The following is a 24065-nucleotide window of genomic DNA, read 5'->3' as shown; positions in this document are numbered from 1 at the left end:
AGTAGAATATCCCTGTCTACATAGAATAATATGACTTTAAAATGCTGTTTGATCTAATGTAAGGGGGGAAATAGAAAGGAGAAATGAGTTTATATGGCTATGAGTCTCTAAAAAAAAAAAAGAGTCTGAAGGCTGTCAGAAGAATTGCCCTTATGCACAACTGAGCAGAGTCTAAGAGACAGGTAAAGTAGATACAATCCCCAGGTATTGGTTCCTTTGAGGGCTAAAGGGACCCACGGGTTCTATGGTCATGGCAGATAGGGTTCACTGCCATGTCAGATGGCCCTTCTTTGGAGCTGGTGTTTCTGCGTGATGAAACTAGACCCAGAGGGGATCTCTTTTCATAAGACTATCAAGCTACTTTACTGGAATTGTAGTTGGTATTGGGGTTTCAGATATATTTAGGGGATTGAATCTTTTTACTGACAATATGATAACCAGGCCCTGAGCCTCAACAGACTCCAGCTCCTACAATCTGATTTATTGGACTCACCTCACTCAGCTAAGATGGAGTTGGAGAAGGACAACCACCACACCATGGAGCCTAGAGTGCCTTCAACTGAAAGCAGGAGGATTGCATCCAGTAACCATGTGGAATCTGAGCCTCCTCTTGACATAGAGGTGCAACGGACACAACCAATCCAAGGACCTCAGAGAAAAGGTGGCATTGGAGTGGGAAAAGTGGACATGGTGGCTGATGGGTATGGGGAATGGCAGGAAGAGATGAGATGTGGAGGCACCTTTGGGACTTCGAGTTGCCCTAGATGGTGCTTCAGGGGCAATCACCAGACATTGTTAATCCTCCCAGGGCTCACTGGATGGAATAGGGGAGAGTGTGGGCCATGATGTGGACCAATGACCATGAGGTGCAGAGATACCCAGAGATGTACTTACCAAATGCAATGGATGTGTCATTATGATGGGAGTGAGTGTTGCTGGGGGGGAGGGGTGTGGTGGGGGTGGTGGGGTTGAATGGGACCTCATATTTTTTTAATGTAATATTTTTACAAAATCAATAAAAAAATAAAAAAATAAAAATAAATAAATTAAAAAATAAATAAAAAAAATTAAAAAAAACCTCCCAAGTAAGAGCAGCCCAGGGCCAGATGGCTTCACAGCTGAATTCAACAAAACATTCCGGAAAGAACTAACACCAATCCTGCTGAAACTCTTCCAAAAAGTCAAAATAGAAGGAACATTGCCTAACTCCTTCTATGATGCCAACATTACCCTAGTACCAAAGCCAAACAAAGACATCACAAAAGGAAAATTACAGACCAATTTCTCTAATGAACCTATGTGCAAAAATACTTAACAAAATACTTGCTAATTGTATGCAACAATGCATTAAACGATAATACACCACGACCAAGTGGGATTCATTCCAGGTATGCAAGGATGGTTCAACATAAGAAAATCAATCTATGTAATACACCATATAAACAGATTGATGGAAAAAAATTACATGATTATATCTATAGATGCAGAAAAAGCATTTAACAAAATACAACACCATGTCTTGATAAAAACACTCCAAAAGATCAGCATACAAGGAAATTTTTTGAACATGATAAAGAGTATACATGAAAAACACAGAGCCAACATCATTTACAATGGAGAAATCCTAAAATCCTTCCCTCTAAATCAGGAACAAGACAAGGATGCCCACTGTCTCCCCTTCTATTTAACATTGTCTTAGAAGTACTTGCTCGAGCACTGACACAAGGTACAGATATAAAAGGCATTCAGAGAGGATTACCATCTCACACCTTATACAAAGATCAACTCAAGATGGATCAAAGACCTAAATATAAGAGCCAAGACCATAAAAACCTTAGAAAGCAGTGTAGGGAAACATCTACAGGACCTTGTAATAGGTAATGGATTTATGAATATCTCACCAAAAGCACGAGCAGCAAAAGAACTAATAGATAAATGGGACTTCCTCAAAATTAAAGCCTTCTGCACCTCAAAGGAGTTTGTCAAGAAAGTAAAAAGGGAGCCCACACAGTGGGAGAAAATATTTGGCAATCATATATCTGATAAGAAACTTATAACTTGCATATATAAAGAACTCCTACATCTTGAAAATAAAAAGATAAACAATCCATTTAAAAAATGGGAAAAAGACTTAAACAGACACTTCTCCGAAGAAGAAATACAAATGGCAAGAAAGCACATGAAAAAATGCTCCAAATCTCTAGCTATCAGGGAAATGCAAATCAAAACCACAATGAGATACCATCTTACACCCATAAGATTGGCAGCTATGAAAAAAACAGAAGAATACAAGTGCTGGAGAGGATGTGAAGGAAGGGGAACACTCATCCACTGCTGGTGGGAATGCAGAAGGATCCAACCATTCTGGAGAACAGTATGGCGGTTTCTCAAACAACTAGCCATAGATTTGCCATATGACCCAGCAATACCACTGCTGGGAATATACCCAGCAGAACTGAAAACAAGAACACAAACCAATATATGTACACCAATGTTCATAGCAGCATTGTTCACTATTGCCAAAAGTTGGAATCAACCCAAATGCCCATCAACAGACGAGTGGATCAATAAAATGTGGTATATACACACAATGGAATACTACTCGGCTGTAAGAACAAACACACTACAAACACATGTGATAACATGGATGAATCTTGAGAACCTTATGTTGAGTGAAGCAACCCAGACATTGAAGGACAAATACTACATGACCTCAATGATATGAAATAAACAAGCTGCCCTAGATAGCAAGAGACTGAACGATAGGCTTGCAGGAAATCGGAGGGTGGAGGAAGGATATGAGCCGATGTCTGCAGGGGTGGAATTTAAGACGAGAGGGTGGTAAGTATGAACACAAAGAAGAGATAAAAGGGGGGCAAGGGGTTGCCTTTGCTTGGGGCTTTGCGGGTTTGAGGGTGGCTGGGGAGGGACGGGTGGGTAACGTTGCCCAAAAGTGGGGGGAGGGAGGGGTAGCATACGAACCAGGAGAGGGTCAGGTGTTGGTGGAGAGTAAAATGCCGAGAAAATCATATCAAAATATAATAAAGAGGGTTACCTGTTTAGAATGCTCGGAGGGGAGGGTCTGATGCAGGACGGGCTCCTGGGGAATGTCTAAATGCTCATTCTGCCAGAGTGGGTGACACCATGGGGTAGAAACCCAAGTAGTGAGAGTGGGGGTGGACCCACATCCTGGGGAGGACTAATGCCATCCAATAGAGGGAACTGTATCCCTCGAGAGAAAGGGTGGCTCCCAGGGCATTGGGGCAGTTGAGCAAGTTAGGCCCTGAACACTATTCCATCTATCTCTGGAAGTGGCTCCTCAGGAAACGGAGGTTGGCTATCACTGAGGGCACTAAGGTGGAAGGGAAAATGGACGTTAAATGTGTGGAACCAAAGTAAATGGGGGGTAAGAGAGGAGTTTCTTGAGAGTACACAAGGATGGATATAAAACATGTAATATTACACCATAACATATAGGAGATGACAGACTGATAATGTAAACCATAATGTAAAACATAGGATAACTAAAAATGTAAAGAACTGTGTATCCTAAAGTATGCACCATAATGTAAATACAGATGTCACCTTGTTAGAAAGCTAATGTCTCAGACTCTGTACATCACTTTAAGTAAATATGATATGAATAGGGAGTAAGAGTATCACTGTGGAAGGGAAAAGGTTTTCTGGTGGATGTGTGGGAGTGCTGTATATTATATATATACATTGCTGTGGTCTAGGACTCCTGTGAAGAAAAGCTGAATAATTGGGGGGGGGGGGGAAATAGGATGTGGAATTTTTTCAAGTCAACATTCTTTATCTAAGTTCTTTATCTAACTTTATCCAAGTTCTTTATCTATCCTTTAAACTCATCGCTATATGCCATTCCCTAGTAAGGGACCATGACATTATATTGGGCTTCAAATTTCGGGGAGTTCTGGATCACAGAGTGTTTCAACAATGGCAATGGAGGGATACTGGTATGGGATACCAATGACAGATGATATATGACTGACAGGCAGCTGTACAGAACATATGTCCAGGGTGCATGGTAATGTTTGGATATACTCATAGTGGCAACAATTAAAAACCACAGTAGGGGGGGTACTGGGTTCCCGGCCAGTGGTGCTCTGTCGTGGTCCCTAGGGGAGCAGCGACAGTCTCCCAGGTACAGTGGTGGGGACCGGGAGGGAGTGAGGGTTCAACAGTGAGCCCCTGATACTAATGACTATGCTTGTGAGCTGATAAACCCAAAATAATAACAAGGCCTAGAGCAACTTTGTGCCTGGGAATTCCCTTCTGTCAGCCTTCATGTTACTCAAATGTGGCCAGTCTCGAAGCCAAACTCAGCATGTAAATGCAATGCCTTCCCCCCAGCGTGGGACATGACACCCGGGGATGAGCCTCCCTGGCAACGAGGGACCACTATCAACTACCAACTGATGATGCAACTGGAAAATGACCTTATATGGAAGGTTCAATGCGGATCAGCAGAATATCCATGTCTACATAAAATACCATGACTTTAAAATGCTGTTTGACCTAAAGTAAGGGGGAAATGGAAAGGAGAAATGAGTTTATATGGCTACGAGTTTCTAAAAAAGAGTCTGGAGGCTGGCAGAAGGTTTGCCCTCATGCACAAACGAGCAGAGTCAGAGAGACAGATAAAGCAGATACAACCCCCAGATATTGGTTCCTTTGAGGGCTAAAGAGACCCATGGGAGTTATGGTCATGGCCGATGGGGTTAACTACCAGGGCAGATGGCCCCTCTTTGGAAATGGTGTTTATGTGTGATGAATCTGGACTCAGATGGGATCTCCCTTCATAAGACTTTCATGCTAATGTGCTGGAGGTGCAGTTAATGTTGGGGTTTAAGATATATTTAGGGGATTTGAATCTCTGGACTGACAATGTGATAGCCAGATCCTGAGCCTCAACAGACTCCAGCACCTACAATCTGATTTATTGGACTTACCACACTCAGCTAAGATGGAGGTGAAGAAGGACAACCATCACACCATGGAGCCTAGAGTGATTACAACTGAAAATGGGAGGATTGCATCCAGCATCCAGGTGGAATCTGAGCCTCCTCTTGACATAAAGGTGCAATGGACACAACCAATCCAGTGTCCACATAGAAGAGGTGGCATTGGATTGGGAAAAGTGGACATAATGGACAAAGGGTATGGGGAAAGGCAGGAAGAGATGAGAGGTGGAGGCGTCTTCGGGACATGGAGCTGCCCTGGATGGTGCTTCAGAGGTAATCACTGGACATTGTAAATCCTCACAGGGCCTACATGATGGAATAGAGGAGAGTATGGGCCATGATGTGAACCAATGTATATGAGGTGCAGAGGTGCCCAAAGATGTACTTACCAAATCCAATGGATGTGTCATGATGATGGGAACGAGTGTTGTTGGGGGGGGGGAGAGGGGGGGTGGGGGGTGGGGTTGAATGGGACCTCACATATATATTTTTAATGTAATATTATTACAAAGTCAATAAAAAATAAAAAAATAAAAAAAAAAATAAAAAAAAAAAAAAAAAAAAAAAAAAAAAAAAAAAAAATAAAAGGCATTCAGATTGGAAAGGAAGAAGTCAAAAATTCATTATTTGCAGATGACATGATCGTATACATAGAAAACCCTGAGAGGTCTACAACAAAGCTTCTAGAACTCATAAATGAGTTTAGTAAAGTCACAGGTTATAAGATCAATACACAAAAGTCAGTAGCATGTCTGTACACCAATAATGAGCAAGATCAGGAGGAAATCAAGAAACAAATACCGTTTACAATAGTAAATAAAAAAGTCAAATATGTAGGAATAAATTTAACTAAACATGTAAAAAACTTATACACCGAGAATACACAAGACTGCTCAAGGAAATCAAAGAAGACCTAAATAAATGGAAGAATATTCCCTGTTCATGGATAGAAAGATTAAATATTATTAAGATGTCTATCCTACCAAAACTGATCTACACATTCAATGCAAATCCAATAAAAATCAAAACAGCATTCTTTAAGGACCTGGAAAAACTAACTATGGAATTTATTTGGAAAGGAAAGAGGCCCCAAATAGCCAAAGACATATTGAAAAGAAAAAGGAAATTGGAGGAATCACACTACCGGACTTCAAAACATACTACAAAGCTACAGTAGTGAAAACAGCATGGTATTGGCACAAGGAGAGACACACAGACCAATGGAACCTAATTGAGAGTTCTGATATACATTCTCATATATACAGACATATAATATTTGATAAAGCCACCAAAGCCTCTCAACTGGGAGAGAATGGCCTATTCAACAAATGGTGCCTGGAGAACTGGATATCCATATGTAGAAGAATGAAAGAGGATTACCATCTCACACCTTATACAAAGATCAACTCATGATGGATCAAAGACCTAAATATAAGAGGCAAGACCATAAAGACTTTGGAAAGCAGTGTAGGGAAACATCTACAAGGCCTTGAAATAGGAAATGGCTTCATGAACTTCACACTAAAAGCAAGAGAAGCAAAAGAACAAATAGGTAAAGGGGACTTCCTCAAAATTAAATCCTTCTGCACCTCAAAGGAGTTTGTCAAGAAAGTAAAAAGGGAGCCTACACAATGGGAAAAAATGTTTGGCAACCATATATCCGATAAGAGACTTAAAACTTGCATATATAAAGAACTCCTATATCTTGAAAATAAAAAGATAAACAACCCATTTAAAAAATGGGAAAAAGATTTAAACAGACACTTCTCCAAAGAAGAAATACAAATGGCTAAAAAGCACATGAAAAAATGCTCCAAATCTCTAGCTATGAGGGAAATGCAAATCAAAACTACAATGAGATACCATCTTACTCCCATAAGATTGGCAGCTATGAAAAAAACAGAAAAATACAAATGCTGGAGAAGATGTGAAGAAATGGGAACACTCATCCACTGCTGGTGGGAATGCAGAAGGATCCAACCATTATGGAGGACCGTTTGCCAGTTTCTCAAATAGTAACCATAGATTTGCCTATATGACCCAGGAATTCCACTGCTGGGTATATACCCAGCAGAACTGGAAACAAGGACACAAACCGATATATGCACACCAATGTTTATAGCAGCATTGTTCACTATCACCTAAAGTTGGAATCAGCCCAAATGCCCATCAACAGATGAGTGGATCAATAAAATGTGGTATATACATACAATAGAGTACTGCTCAGCTTTAAGAACAAATACACTACAAATACATGTGATAACATGGATGAATCTTGAGAACCTTATGTTGAGTGAAGAAACCCAAGCATTGAAGGACAAATACTACATGACCTCAATGATATGAAATAAGTAACCCAAGCTGCCTTAGAGAGCTAGAGACTGTAAGATAGGCTTACAGGAAATCGGGGGTAGAGGAAGGATGTAACCTGACATCTATATTGGTGAAATCTATGATAAGCTGAAGGTAAGTATATGTACAAGGAAGGAATAAAATGGGGGCATAGGGTTACCTTTGGGTGGGGCTTTGGGGTTTTGAGGGGGGCTAGGGATGGGCAGATGGGTAATATTGCCCAAGAAATTGGGGGGAGGGTGGCGCAACTTACGAACATAGGAGATTGTCAGGTGTTGGTTGAGAGTATAATGCTGAGAAAACCTTTTCAAAATTTAATTAGGAAAGTCACCTGTTTAAGATACTTAAAGTGGATAATCTGATGCAGGACAGACTCCTAGGGAATAGGTGAATGCTCATTTTGCCAGAATGGGTTATACCATTGGGTAGTGACCCATATAATGAGAGTGAAGGTAGATCCACACCTGGGGAGGACTAATGCCATCAAATAGAGGGAACTGTGTCTCTCAAGAGAAATGGTGCCTCCCAGGACATTAGGGCAGTTGAGCAAGTCAAGCCCTCAACACTGCTGCAAATATCTCTGAACATGGCTCCTCAAGAAATGAAGATTGACTGTCACTGTGGGCCCCAACGGGAGGGGGAAATTAATATTGAAAAATGGAACCAAAGTAACTGGGAGGGCAATAGAAGTGTTTCACAAGAGTACACAAGGATGGATATAAAACATGTAATATTACACCAAAAACATATAGGGAATGACAGAATAATAATGTAAACCATAATGTTAAACATAGGATAACTAAAAAATTTAGAAAACTGTATAGCCTGAAGTATAAACCACAATGTAAACACAAATGTTACCTTGTTTGAAAGCTATTGTGTCAATATCTGTACATCAGTTTCAGTAAATATGATATGAATAAGTTAAAAGATTATCACTGTGGAAGGGAAAAGATTTTATATTGGATATGTGGGAGTACTGTATATTGTATATATGAATTACTGTGATCTAAGGCTCTTGTGAAAAGAAGTTCAATAATTAGGAAAAAAGAAAACAAAAAGATAGGATGTAGAATTTTTCCAAATCAATATGTATTCTGTATCTAAACTTTAAACTCATCACTATATTCCATTTTACTAATAAGGGAAACTGGCATTATATTTGGCTTCACTTTTCAGGAAGTTTTGGATCACAGAGTGGTTCAACAATGGCAGCGGAGGAATACTGATACGGGATGTTATTGACAGGGGACATATAGTTGACAGGGCATGTGTCCAGGGTGCATGGCAATGTTTGGATATACTCATAGTGGAAACAATTAAAAACAACAGCTGAGAGGGTACTGGGTTCCTGGCCAGGGGGTGCTTTGTCATGGTCCCTAGGGGAGCGGCAGCAGTCCCCTGGGTCCAAAAGCAAGGATCAGGAAGAAATGAGGGTCCAACCATGAGCCCCTGATACTAATGACTATGCTTGTGAGCCTATACACCTGAAATAAGAACAAAACCTAGAGGAGCACTGTGCCTAAGAGTTCCCTCCTGACAGCTTCCATGTTACTCAAATGTGGCCAGTCTCGAAGTCAATCTCAGCATGTAAATGCAATGCCTTCCCCCCAGGATGGGACATGACACCCTGGGATGAGTCTCCCTGGCACCAAGGGATCAATACCAAGTACCAGGTGATGATGTAACTAGAAAATGACCTTGAATTAAAGGTTCAATGCGGACCAGCAGAATATCCCTGCCTACATTTAATAACAGGAGTTAAAAATGCTGTTTGACCTAAAGTAAGGGGGAAATGGAAAGGAGAAATGAGTTCATATGGCTATGAGTCTCTAAAAAAGAATCTGGAGATTGTCAGAAGGATTGCCCTTATGCACACCTGAGCAGAGTTTCAGAGACAGATAAAGTAGATACAACCCCAGGTATTGGTTCTTTTGACGGCTAAAGAGACCCACAGGTTTTATGGTCACGGCAGATGGAGTTCACTGCCATGTCAGTTGGCCCTTCTCTTGAGTTGGTGTTTCTGCATGATGGAGCTGGATTCAGATGTGATCTCTTTTCACAAGCCTTTCCTGCTACTTTACTGGAATTGTAGTTAGTGCTGGGGTTTAAGATATATCTAGGGGATCTGAATCTCTGGACTGACAATATGATAGCCAGGCCCTGAGCCTCAACAAACTTCAGCTCCTACACTCTGCTTTATTGGACTTACCCCACTCTGCTAACATGGATTTGAAGAATGTCAGCCACAACACCATGGAGCCTAGAGTGCCTACAACTGAAAGCAGGAGTTGCATCCAGTATCCATGTGGAATCTAAGCCCCCTCTTGACATAGATGTGGAATGGACACAACCAAGCCAAGGTCCACAGGACGGAGGAATGCAGTAAGGATTAGAGTGGACTTATTGATATTCTATTCATGAACTCTTGTAGTTAGTAATCGAGAAAATGTGGCATCAGTGTGGAAAAAATGGCCATGATGGCTACTGGGTGCAGGGAATGGGAGGAGGAGATGAGATGTGGAGGCATTTTCTGGACTTGAAGTTGTCCTGGGTGGGGCTGCAGAGACAATTACTGGACATTGTATGTCCTCACATGGCCCACTGGATGGAACGTGGGAGAGTGTGGGCTATGGTGTGTTCATTGACCATGGGGTGCAGCAATGCCCAGAGATGTACTCACCAAATGCAATGAATGTGTCATGATGATGGAGGAGAGTGTTGCTGTGGGGGGAGTGATGGGGTGGGGGCGGTGGGGGTGAATGTGGACCTTATATTTTTTTAATGTAATATTTTTTAAAACATGAATAAAAAAAAAGACTTATACATCACAACCAAGTGGAATTTATTACTGGTATGCAAGGCTTATTCAACATAAGAAAATTAATCAATGTAATGCACCACATTAGCAAATTCAAGGGGAAAAACCTAAATGATCATCTCCACCAATGCAGAAAAGGCATTTGACAAAAACCAGCATCCTTTCTTGATAAAAACACTCCAAAGGTAGGAATAGAAGGGTAATTCCTCAGTATGATAAAGGGCATTGTATTAGTCATCCAAAGGGGTGCTGATGTGAAATACTAGAAACTTGTTGGTTTTTATAAAGGGTATTTATTTTAGGTAGGAGCTTACAGATACCAGGCCATAAAGCATAAGTTACTTTCCTCACAAAAGCCTATTTGGAGCAAGAAGGCTGACGACATATGTGAGGGTTCAGGCTTCCTGGGCTCCTATGTTCCTGGGGTTTGCTTTTCTCTGGGTTCAAGGTACCTTCCTTCCTGGTGCTGGCTTCTCTTTCCTCTGGGTGCTGACTTCCCGGATCTTCAGCATCAAACTCTAACATCAGAAATCCCCAACTCTCTTCTTCACCATGCCTTTTACCTGTGAGTCCCCACCCACCAAGGGGTGGGGAAGCAATGCCCTAATCATAACTCAATCATGCCCAGGTACAGATCAGATTACAAGCACAATCCAATATTTCTTTTTGGAATTCATCAATTATATCAAACTACTACAGGCATATATGGAAAACCCACAGCCAACATAGCATTCAATGAGGAAGTTTGAAAGCCAATTGAGCCCTGAATCTCAGCAAAGTGGCAAAACCTACTCTCCAGTTCATTGGACTCACCCAGGACAACTATCAAGGGGATGATGATGGACAATGCCAATTCCAAGAAACAGAGTGTTTACAACTGCAAGCAAGATAGTTCCATCCATTTGCCCCATGGGATGTAAGCCTCCTCTCAATTAGAGGCAGAGTGGGCACCATCATTAACAAATCCTCAAGACTGGGGAATGAACAATGGACTAAAGTAGATATTATTATTCTATTATAGACTTATTTTTCTAGCAATGGATGAAAGATCATCATTTATATAAAGGTAGCAGACAACAAAGGTTCTGAGGGGAGGGAGAGGGAATAATAGGTGTAATATTGGGGCACTTTCAGGACATTGGAATTGTCCTGCATGACATTGCAGTGATAGATACAAGTCATTTTATATTTTGTCATAATCTAAAAAATTGCTCAGGACCGGTGTACATAATAATGTAAACTATACTCCATGGTTAGTAACAATGCTTCAGCATGTGTTCATCAGTTGTAACAAATGTACCACAATAATGAAGGATGGTGTTAACGTGGGAAAGTATAGGATGGGGATCAGTGGGGCATATGGGAATCCCCTATATATTTTTTAATTTATTGAAGTATATCACTCATAAGTAAACATACATAAACAATAATTGTATAGTAATACTTGTGAACTTACAAAACAAACATATATAGCACCATACAGGGCTCTTATACCTCACCCTACCACCAATATCTTGAATTATCGTGAAACAATTTTAACTAATGAAGAAACAACATTCTTAAAACATACTACTAACCAAAGTACCTTACATTTGGTGTATTTTTTCCCAACCCACCTTATTATTATCATTATTTTATATCATTTATACATGAACATGCATAAATGATAAGTGTGTAGTAAAAGATTTGAACTTACAGAGCAAACGTGCGTAACATCATACAGGGGTCCCATACATCAACCCAACATCACCTTGCTCTGTGAGATATTTGATGCAGTTTATGAGAGAATATTGAAATCTTACTACTAACTATATTACATATATTACATTTGCTGTATTTTCCCCAATCCCACCCTATTATTATTTTTTAAATATATTTTTATTACAAAAGTTGTGAACTTGTATAGTAATCATGGACATGTGCAGAATTACCACACAGAATGCCTCCATCAACACTACAAACTGTAGTGGAATATTTGTTACAGATTGTGAGATAATATCAGACTATTACCACTAACCGTGGTTCATAGTGTATATTTGGCACACATTTTCCATACTCCGCCAATACCAACACAGTGCATATTTGGCATAGATGCATGAATATTACAGTATTGCTGTTACCACAGTCCATAGGTGACTCAAGTTGTATTTTTCCCATGTGTCTCCACATTCCCACCACACTGCAATAGTGATGTACATCAGCTCTAGCTCAGAGAATGAGACTATTGTATCAGTACATCAATCACAGTTCTCATCCACCTCTGAGTTTACTGTGTTTTTCAGTCCATAGATTATTCTCTTACTTTCTTTCCATTGACATTTACCTCCCTAGACTACCTTTCCCAGTCACATTTTCATTTATAAACCAGCTGTTACTCACTATGTGTTACTATCAAATCTATACTTTTCCACAATTTTACACTCAAGATAATTAAAACTTCTACATGCATTAAATATCAGTAGTCCATCTCAGTCCTCCTCTTATCTCCTTTAAGAATCCACCACCTACCACCAGGTCTTGAAGATATTTTCCTACAATTTCTTATGGATGCTTTATGGTTCTTGCTTTTATTTTTAGGTTTTGATCCATTTTGAATTAATTTTTGGATAAGATGTGAAATAGGGTTCCTATTTCCTTCTTTTGTGGCTATGGATATCCAGTTATTTCAGCACCATTTGTTGAATGGACTGTTCTGCCCAAGCTGGGTGGGTTTGACAGGTTTCTTGAAAATCACTTGACCATACTGTGACAATGAGCTGTTCTCCTTCACTAGGCACCACCCTATACCCAGAGGATTCTTGCTGTCCCATGAGATACTTCAGCAGAACTCCCCAGGATGGGAATTAGATATTCAATGTCACTGTGCAGAAAACAGATCTTACAATGATAAAAGGCATAATGTCTTAAAAAGCTTTAATTTTTGAAAATTTTTTTAATTTTTTGTATTTTATGTTATTTTTTAAACTATTATTATTTCATTTTCTTATTTTCATTTGGTTATTTTCTTGGCTTCATCTTTGAAGAGGTTTTGGCTCACAGAAGGGTCACATATGAGGAAGGGAAGGATGATTGGTGTGAGGTGCCAGTGATGGGGATGCATGGGAGGGATTTCATCTGGGACATGCCTCTAAAGCATATGAATGTGTTCAAGTGTTCATATGGCATTGTCACAGTATGGTGAGGGAGTGGAGCATATGGGGAATCCAATATATTTTTATTTTTTTAAATTATTTATTATTTTTTTAAATTACATTATGAAAAATATGAGGTCCCATTCAACCCCACCGCCCCCGCCCCCCACTCTCCCCACAGCAACACTCTCTCCCATCATCATGACACATCCATTGCACCTGGTAAGTTCATCTCTGAGCATCACTGCACCCCATAGTCAATGGTCCACATCATAGCCCAGACTCTCTCACGTTCCATCCAGTGGGCCCTGGGGGGATCTATAATGTCCCGTAATTGTCCGTGAAGCACTATCCAGGACAACTCCACACACTTATGTAATGTAAAATTTCTTTAAAAAAATAAAATCACTTGACCATAGATGTGAGGGTCTGTTTCTGAACCATCAGTTCGGTTCCATTGGTCTATGCATCTGTCTTTATGCCAGTAATATGCTATTTTCCTGTAGCTAGGTACTATCATTTTAAGTCTGGAAGTGAGAGTCCTCCAACTTTACTTTTCATTTTCAGGATGTTTCTGACTATTCAGCACCCTTTACTCTTTCCAATAAATTTGATAACTGTGTTTTCCATTTCTTTACATGCTGGTGGAATTTTCATCAGATTTGCATTGAATCTGTTAATCAATTTTGGTAGAGTTTACTTCTTAATGATATTTAGTCTTCCAATCTCTGACCATGGATTGTTTTTCCAATTATTTAGGTCTTTTTTGATTTAACAATGCATTGTAGTTTTCTGGATACAAGTGCTTTACATCCTTGCTTGAGTTTATTCCTAAATATTTGATTCTTTTACACTATTGAAAATGGAATTTTTTCCTGACTTCCCAGATTGCACATCACTAGTGTCTTTAAAAATCTATTTCGAGACGAGGAGAGGAAGATTGTGGCTGAGTGAACTTCCCGGTTACTAGCTCCTGTGGGGAATCAGCTGGGCGGCCTTGGAGACTCTTTGGGACTGGGCTGTTTTGGGATTTTTGCTGGTCCGGAGGTGTCTGGACATCGATTTGGAGGGAAGGTAACAGAGAGGATCCGTCTGTGAAATATATACGGACATCCCAGCTACGTGTGGAGGATTCCCTCCTTGGGTAGGCGGAGCCGAGGTGTCTGGCGCTGCGGGGGCGGGGGGAGGCGGGCCGAGCGGCAGCGGCCCGGGGCCGCCGAGCTGGGCTGAGCCAGGCCGAGCACCCAGCGGCGGCGGGGCGGGGTTTCTGTTCTTTGTTTTGTTTTTTTTTTTTGGAGGCTCTGCAGTACTGGGGAGTTCATGGGCCCTGGGCAGCCTATTGGGGGTTGGTGGGAAGGGAGGTGCTTGCGGACCCATTTGGGCAGACAGACGGGGATTTTAGGGCAAAGTGGGGCAATTTTTGATTGCAGACACAAACAATAACGTTTCCGCCTAGAGCCACCCCCCCCCCCCCCAAGCCCGGCTGCTGACCTACAGCAGTCTCAAAGGGATAGCAACAAAGAGACTCTACCAGGGTCTCGCGGGGTGGCAGACGTTTGGAAGCTGATTAGGAGAATATTTTGTGAAGCGTGGGAATTTCAGGTTTGGACTCTGTTATTAGCGTTTCTGGCTGGAGCCCATCCCCCGGAACTGGATATTGATCTGAGTCATTAAATTGGCTGCAGCCTAGAGGACCCCCCAGGTGGACGTTCCTGGGGACCACAGGGTGGGAGGGTTCCTGAAGTCAATTGGTGATATATCCACACAATAGACCCTAGTAAGTAAGTGAATTGTAGAACACAGAACACAGAATAGAGCTTGTGGATGAGACCTCACCCATAGGGCTGGCACCCAGCTGCGGGGATCCCTGAAGGCAGTGATGCACTGTGGTGCTCCCAGGCTTCCTGTTAACTGGACTTGAGGTTGCCAGGTCTGAGTTCACTGGACTCTGGCGGCCCACATGCCAGAGACTCACACCTCTTGAGGCCTCAATACCTCAGACTGTCCATCCCTGAATCCACCACGCCCTAAGGTTCATCTGAGGGCCTTGAATGTCCTAGCCCTCAACGTTTGCATTTTATGTTCTTTGTTTTATTTTGTTTTGTTTTTATTTTTTTCTATTTCTATTTTTTATTCTAGTTTTTTAATGTTCTGATTCCTGGCATTGCATTATCGTCTAGTCTTTTCTCCCAGCGTATCCCCCAAAGTCTCTTTTTTTTTTATCCTCTCTTTCTTGTCCCTGATCTTCTTCTTATGCTATTTTATCTTAACAATACAATAGGTCCTGCAGGAAACACCTCACATTTGCTGGGTTTCCTCATCCTCCACTGCCTCATTTCTCTGTGAATAGATTTCGGCTATCTACACTATCCCCTTTCCCCTACAACTTGATATCCTCCACAATCTGCTATCTCTCCTATATTCCACCTCCCTTTCTTTGACCCACAAAGTGTCTAACTCTTAATTTCTAATACCTTTGTTTAGTTTTCCATCTGGTATCTGGCCTTGAAACTATTACTTCTCTTTTCTCTTTCCCTCTCTTATGAAAACAATAGCTTCTTAGTACGTACCATATTCCTCCCATATTCAGTCATCTACCTCATTATAGGTACTTTCCTACTACTATAGCTCTACACAATTTACACGATCTAACCTCCATCCTCCCAGAACTCATATTGTTGCTTTGTTAACATATATCACCAATACTACTTTACACTTTTTCCTTCCTTACACAATTGCCTTTCCCCAGCACAAATACTTTCCTTTAAAGTGAACTTAACCAGCAATAAGAAATTGGAATAAGAAGAACAAAGGGACAAAGAGAAGTTATAACACTTATGAAAAAACAACAGCTAATTAATCTCCAAGACTAGACAAAGAAGCTAAGGAACTGATTAAACCCATCAAGAAAAAATGATGACAAGACAGCAACAAAAATCTACAAACCAACCAGTAATCAGGAAAGCATGGCTGAATCCAATCAACAAACTAAAAATCAGGAAGGGGAGCAGATCTTCGCACAAGCAATGAAAGATCTCAGAACATTTATCACCGACAAATTTGATGCAGTAATGAAAGAGGTTAACAACATGAAGACAACACTTGGAGGGGAAATTGCAGACATGCACAAAATAATAACAGATATGATGGAAATGAACACCACAATTCAAGAAATCAAAAATACACTTGCAGCAAATATCAGCAGACTAGAAGAGGCAGAGCAGAGAATTAGTGATGTGGAAGACAGTACATTGGAAATCAAACAGATAGTAGAAGTGGTCAATAAAAAGGTAGAAAAAATCCAGATAGGACTTAGGGGCCTGAATGATAATGCAAAACGCACAAACATACATATTATAGGCATTCCAGAAGGAGAAGAGAAGGGAAAGGGGTCAGAAGCAGTGTTGCAGGAAATAATGACTTAAAACTTCCCAAATCTACTGAAAGAGACAGATGTACATATCCAAGAATCACAGTGCACTCCACTGGTCATAAACCCCAACAGGCCCACCCCAAGACATATACTTGTCAAATTATCCAGTGCTCAGGACAAAGAGAAAATTCTAAAAGCAGCAAGAGAAAAGAAAACCCTCACATACAAGGGAAGCTCCATAAGATTAAGTGCTGATTTCTCATCTGAAACCATGGAGGCAAGAAGGCAGTGGTATGATATAGTCAAGGTACTAAAGGAAAAAAATTTCCAACCAAGAATACTCTATCCAGCTAAACTAGCATTCAAAAATGATGGAGAGTTCAAAATATTCACAGATAAACAGAAACTGAAAGAGTATATCAACAAGAAACCTCCCCTTCAAGAAATTCTAAAGGGAGTTCTGCAGGAAGAAAGGAAAAAACAGGACAGTCAGAGATGGAGGAGAGTGTAAAAGCAACAAAAATGACAAAAATAGAAGGGGAAAATAAAATATTACAAACAAAATATAACAAACACAAATCCAACCAAAATATGGCAACTGTTGCTGAACGGGGAGGTCTCAGTCTCGCTCAGGCCCAAGAGTCGGGGGGGGTCAGCTCCTACTGAACCGCCGGCGGGGGGTGCTCCAGGGATAGAGCACCGGGGCTCTCCAGGCATGGGGGACACGCGGTTAGAAAAGAACTACGGAGACCGCCTGAGCGCAGGAACAGGTCTGCTTTATTACGGAAGTACACTTAGCTATATAGGGTTGGGTAGAGGGAGGGGCGTGATGAAGGGAGGGTTGGCTAAAGGGCGGCTGTGGACAGGCTGAAGCTGATGGATAGACCTGAGGTAAGCAGTTACTGGGGAAGAGGGCAGATTGTGGGTTGGCAATATGGGCGGGACTGGCGGGAAGGACAGCGGGGGCTGGAAGGGGAGGAGGGGTGGAGAAAGGTGGCAACAATTGCTCCTTTTGTTTTTAAAAGGAAATAGAGGCAACAAGTTTTGGTGTGCACTGTGGGTGTGAATAACTCAGTGTGCGCAGCAACAAAAGACAAGGATTATGAGGAGGAGGAGGAAAAGGAGGTTATAAGGATGGGTACTGGAATAGGACGAGGGGTGGGGGGAGACCACGAGGACCAGCTGGCCGTGAGCAGACGACATAGCATCTGGCCAGGACGCATGTGCCCGCCATTAGGGTCGGCGCACGCCGGCGCCTGGCGCGTGCCGAGCCTTGACAGCGAAACGGGCTCGTGATGTCCCCGGACCCCCCGCCTGAGGGGGAGGAACAGTTGGGGAGAAGTGAGGGGAGGAAGACAAGAAGCTATAGGCGTGCGGTCTGGAGTAGGTGGAGAAACCTGTGGCAGCGGGGTTGTGTCCCCCCCACTCATAAGACGGAAGGTTCGTGCGTCCAGTGAGGTTGGCGACATCAGTAGTGAAAGAGCGGGCGGAGGCGGTTACGTTCGAGGCGAGGAGCCTTTTTTATTGCCAGAGGGAGAGGGTCCAATTGAAGGGCTGGTGACTCGGGTTGGCAGTGGCTGGGAGAGCGAGGGAAGCCAGGACGAAGAGAACGGCTGCGAGGCTGTGTAGAGGCATCATCTGACGGTGCGGCATCTGTGGAGAAAACTCCTCGCTCTCCACACTTGGCGAGCGGGCAGCATGAGGGGGGTAAGGAGAGCAGGGTAAGGGTCTGAAACGTTTTAAGAAGGGGCGTTCCTTGATGATGGCTGGTGCTGGATCCGGGTGAACGGGGCGACTTCTGGGCCGTATCCACTGTCAATGTTATCTCTCACCGAAGGCATAGGGTGCTGATTGTTCGGTGGAACTAATGGGTCAGTGGCGGGCCGAATGCAACGCCCAGGAACCCAGAGTGGCTGCGGCTCAGAATCTGGAAAGACGCAAGCAAAGCCCCTCCCCTGTGCTAGGAGGGGAGCTGGATCTTGCCAACGATTTGTGGCAGGGTCTTTCCAATGGACAAGGGGAACTTGCGAGGGCTGCCACATGGGTCCCCAGTGCTTATGGGTAGGGGAGAGTCCATGGTCATCGAAGGTTAGGAGATTGTGATGAATGAGGCAGGCAGTCACGACGTCAGCGGGGGCCTTGTGGGGAGAGGAGGCCCTTTCTTTTTGAATGAGTAGCTTGAGCTGTTGGTGAGTGCGCTCGACGATTCCTTGCCCCTGTGGATTGTATGGAATGCCAAAATGATGCGTGATGTGATACATTTGCATGAAGCTGGCAAAAGAGGCACTGCGATATGCTGGTCCGTTGTCTGTCTTGAGATCCCATGGAATTCCCATGAACAAAATAGCTTGGCGAAGCGCCTGGACGCAGTGTTTAGCACTTTCTCCTGCAAGAGGGACTGCATAGCACAGATGCGAAAAGGTATCAATTGCCACATGAAGATATTTGAGGCGGCCAAATGCGCTGACATGAGTGACATCTAATTGCCACCTTGAGTTCGGGCGGAGGCCGCGGGGGTTAACACCCTGAGGCTGCAAAGGCCCAAGTGGCAACAATGGCGCGCAAGTCCAGCACGCGCGCACAAGGTGTTTGCAAGTTTCAATGGGAAGGTCTGGGAAGAGCTTCCGGATGGACCACGTGGAGAAGTGGAATTGGGAATGCAGGAGCTTGGCTTGATTAACAAAGTCTCCAAGCCCCGGCCCGTCGGCAGGGTTTTCATGTAGGAGGACCGGGTTTACCTGGCGGCTTGACACAGAAGCATCAGCAAGGTCATTCCCTAGAGCCAGTGGTCCTGGTAGGCCAGAATGGCTTCTGATATGAGCAATGAACCAAGGCTGCTGCCTCGCCTCAAGCAGTCGCTGTACGAAGGCGAGCGCTTGGTCAATGTTTGAGTCACTCGGTAAGAAAGTGGCAAGCGGGAGGCTGCGGCACACTTGAAGGATGTATAGGCTGTCAGTGAAGATGTTGAGAGACTGGTTTGGGTGGAGGTTAAGGACTGCAGCGACGGCTAGAAGCTCGCCCACTTGAACAGAAAAGTCATTTGCGAACAGCAGTTGCCGTGGCTCAGGATTCCCAGGAGTGTATATGATGGCAGCAAACGCCATTTTTGAGGCATCTGTGAAGGCAGTGATAGCAGAAGGGATCAGGTTCCGTGCGGGCAATGGACGGAACGGGTTGGAAAACGCCAATTGAGACATTCCCTGCAGCAATTGGTGATGAGGATAGTGGTTGTCAAAGGAGCAGCGAAAGAGCTCTACCAGGCTCTGCATTTGGGCATTGTTCATGATGAGGGAGGTAACTTCCTTGGCATCTAAAGGCCAGACAATGGTGTGTGGCGGGATGCCATACGTTTGTATGGAGAGAAGTACTAAGTCAGTGGCCAGCGTGATCCAGGCCCTTGTAAAAGGGCAGATTTTCGGGAGTTTGCTCTTTGACGTATGCAGAAAAAGGAGAGGGCCATCTTGCCACAAGAGACCTGTGGGAGTGATTGGCGGTTGGCAGAACTAAAGCCAAAATTGGAAGGTTAGGGGAGAACTGCTCCAGGCGGGCACTGCTGCAGAGCAGCGCTAACTTGCTGGACGACTTCTCAAGCAGCAGGAGTGATGGTGATGCTGCGGGTGGCTGCAGTTGGTGGGCTGTCTTTGGTCTGCAAGAGCTCGAAGAGGGGCTGCATTTGCGCTGTTGTGATGGGCAGCACCGAGCGAAGCCAATTGATTTGTCCGCAAAGTTGTTGGAGTTCAGTCAGCGTCATCTTGTGAGAGACATGAATTTGTGGGCTTGTGGGCTGAATGAAGTGATGAAAATGAAAGCCCAAAAATTGAAAAGGAGGTTGGAGGTTTATTTTGTCTGATTGCACGGTAAGTCCGAGGCTTGAAAGGTTTGTCATCACTGCAGAGAGCAGGTCATTGAGGAGCGCGTTGGAGCTCGCTGCTAAGAGAAGGTCATCCATATAGTGGAGAATGTATGTTTGCTCTGGATGAAACTTTGAGCGCAGCGGCTCAATGGCATGGTTGACATAGAGCTGACATATGGTTGGGCTGTTCCACATACCTTGCGGTAGCACTCGCCATTGGAATCGAAGCGCTGCGCCCTGGTTGTTGTTGCATGCATGGGACCGTGAATGCGAATCTCGGACAGTCCCGGGGGTTGAAGAGGAATAGAGAAAAAGCAGTCCTTGATGTCCATGGTTGCTGCATGAAAATGCTGGGGGACTGCGGTGGGATGCGGACATCCTGGTTGAGGTGACCCCATAGGCTTAATATGTTTGTTGATTTCGCGGAGATCGTGGAGAAGGTGGTATTTGCCGGTGTTCTTTTTGCTAATGACAAAGACTGGTGAATTGTAGGGACTAGTGGATGACTCTATATGCCCTGCTTGTAGCTGCTCTTCGATGAGGGCAGAGAGAGCTTGCAGCTTGTGAGCTGGCAAGGGCCACTGCTCGACCCAGATGGGCTCCTCTGTGTCCCATTCCAGAGGGATAGGGTCAGGTTTTGAGATGGGAGCAGTGGCCCCTAGAAGGGGGGGGGGGCAGCGCAGCTGAGAAGGCTTCTGTGGTGATTCGGGCCTTTAGCTGGCTGAGGACATCTCTCCCCCATAAGATGGTTTGGACAGACGAAAGGACAAGTGGGCGAATTTGGCCTTCGTGGCCTTCTCGGTCACTCCAATGCAGAGGCTGGGATGTTTTCCAGGAGGTGGCGGGCCCCAGTGGCGCCGATGACTTGAGGGCCAGTTTCCAGGGGCCAGTGATTTAACGCAGTGATTTCGAAGGGAACACAGGAGACTTCAGCGCCAGAATCTAGAAGTCCATCGAGCCATTGCCCATTGATTTTGAGCTCTAGTGAAGGTTTCTGGCGGCGTGTAGATGGGCATTGTCCACATTATGGCTTAGGAATTCTCCTGGGGGCCTCTTGAGGGTGGGGCTGAGGCCTGCCCCGCTGGGAGTTTAAAGGCTGCTGGGAACCTTGGGCGGCACGGCAGTCGTGGGCCCAGTGATATCCTTTCCCACAACGCAGACATGGCGTAGGAGGGCCCCTTGGCCGTCGCAACGGCGGGTCTGAGCGAGGCGCTGGGCCTGGCTGGGAGCACTCGCGGACGAAGTGGCCGGGCTGGGCCGCACCGAAAGCAGACAGAAGTGGGGCCGGATGAAACAGCCATGGCAGAGGCAAAGGCAGCGGTGAGTGTTTTGACTTGTGGGTCGACGTCACGGCAAGCAAGGACACATTCGGGCAGAGCTTTGTCGCGTATGGGAAGGACTATGGCCCGAACGGTGCAAGGCACCCATCTATGATAAGTTCTTTTGCCCAGTGCAAACTGGGCGTCCTCGCTAGAAATTTTTCGTTGACAAGCTTCCAGGACGCGGGGCGACAAATGCTGGGAAGGTCTCATTGGAGTCCTGAAGCAGCTGCGCGAGCTTGGTGGGCTGCTTTGGTGGAAACTAGAGAGAATGACCGCTGGACGAGGACTTTTACCTGGTGCCAAAACCCTGGGGTCAATTTCAAGATAAAAATGAGGGTTTGCATAATTGTTGGTACCCGTGTATGCGTCAGAGGGATCGAGGACGCCGGCTTGGGCATTCTCCACGATTTGCCGGTCAACAGCTGCTTGGTAATGGGCGTGCCATTCAATAAATTGACCTGGTGTCAGGATGGCACGGGCTAGTGCAATCCAGTCATATGGGAGAACGAGTTGGGTCCCCAACTCCTCAAGTAGTTGCTGCGCATAAGGGCTGCCAATCCCGTCTTCCTTTACAGCTTTGCGGAGGGTTCTGACCTCTTCCGCTGTAAAGGGTAACCAAGTTTGGGGTCGCTGCTGTGTGGGCTGAGGATTCAACGGATATAGCTGGGGGGCTTGAGAAGGCGCGGCACTGGGGACTGATGGAGCAGCCAAGGCAGGTGAAGGGCTATTGCTGTACGGCGGCGGCGAGGGATAATCGGAACACGGGTGAGAAAATGGTGACTTAGCGGCTTCCGGGTGACAACAAAATGGCGGCGGGACCCTTCCGGGCGCCGGCCAAGATGGTGGAGCAGCCACATCCGGTGGCGGACAAAATGGCGCGAGGGGCGCTTCCGGTTTAGTGGAAGATGGCGACCATGCAGCTTCCGGGCCCAAACCGGATGCTGACTGGGCAGGAAGAGGCGGGTAGAGGCGGGAGGAGGAGGATACTGGTGGAGAAGAAGCCGGATGTGCGCCATCTTGGGCAGAAGTGGGGGAAGAAGGCGGAAGTCCGCCATCTTGGGGAGCGGCAGGAGTGGTTTCTGTCGGCTGCGGGGAGCTCGGGCGGGGAGGTTCGCGCTCAAGAGCAGCAGCAAGTTGGTCAGACAGAGAGTCAGTGTCGGCGGGCTCATCGGGAACACAGTCTAGAGGCCGTTTGGGAGAAGCTTCATAAACGGCTTCGGTCGGAGCGCCAAGGAGACAGGCGCGAATGGCAATGAGAACGGGTAAGAGGCCTGCTGGGAAGGTGCGTTTCTCATGCTCCATGGCGGAGGTGACTCGATCTATGAGTCGCGAGTATGTGTCCGGGCTCCAGAGTTGGCAGGTGGCGAGCCACGGATTAAAGGGGAGTAAGAGGTCCCAGTACTTTTGGAGTTGCCGCAAAGAGATGCGGACTCCATTGGCATCTAGCAGGGCAGCGAGGGCCCTGACTTGTGGCGCCTGACGCAGCGACAAAGAGGCACCCATGACTGGACAGGAACGGGACAACGGCGAGGGGTACCTACCTGGAGAGGAGGATGATCGCCGATTACAGCAGCAGCAGCAGCAGAGAGGGGCCGGGGGAGGAGCTGCCCCATGATGGGGGCGCCAGTTGTTGCTGAGCGGGGAGGTCTCAGTCTCGCTCAGGCCCAAGAGTCGGGGGGGGTCAGCTCCTACCGAACCGCCGGCGGGGGGTGCTCCAGGGATAGAGCACCGGGGCTCTCCAGGCGTGGGGGATGCACGGTTAGGAGAGAACCATGGAGACCGCCTGAGCGCAGGAACAGGTCTGCTTTATTACGGAAGTACACTTAGCTATATAGGGTTGGGTAGAGGGAGGGGCGTGATGAAAGGAGGGTTGGCTAAGGGGCGGCTGTGGACAGGCTGAAGCTGATGGATAGACCTGAGGTAAGCAGTTACTGGGGAAGAGGGCAGATTGTGGGTTGGCAATATGGGCGGGACTGGCGGGAAGGACGGCGGGGGCTGGAAGGGGAGGAGGGGTGGAGAAAGGCGGCAACAGGCGACCACAAATAATTCTCTGAACGTAATAACACTGAATGTCAACGGACTAAACTCACCTATCAAAAGATTCAGACTGGGACACTGGATAAGGAAATATGACCCATCTATATGCTGTCTACAAGAGACACATCTTAGACCCAGAAACTCATGGAGGTTGAAAGTGAATGGCCTGAAAACAATCATACAAGCAAACA

The sequence above is a fragment of the Dasypus novemcinctus genome, chromosome X (assembly GCF_030445035.2).
Source record: "Dasypus novemcinctus isolate mDasNov1 chromosome X, mDasNov1.1.hap2, whole genome shotgun sequence".
Taxonomy (NCBI): domain Eukaryota; kingdom Metazoa; phylum Chordata; class Mammalia; order Cingulata; family Dasypodidae; genus Dasypus; species Dasypus novemcinctus.
Note: the sequence above shows the minus strand (reverse complement) of the source record.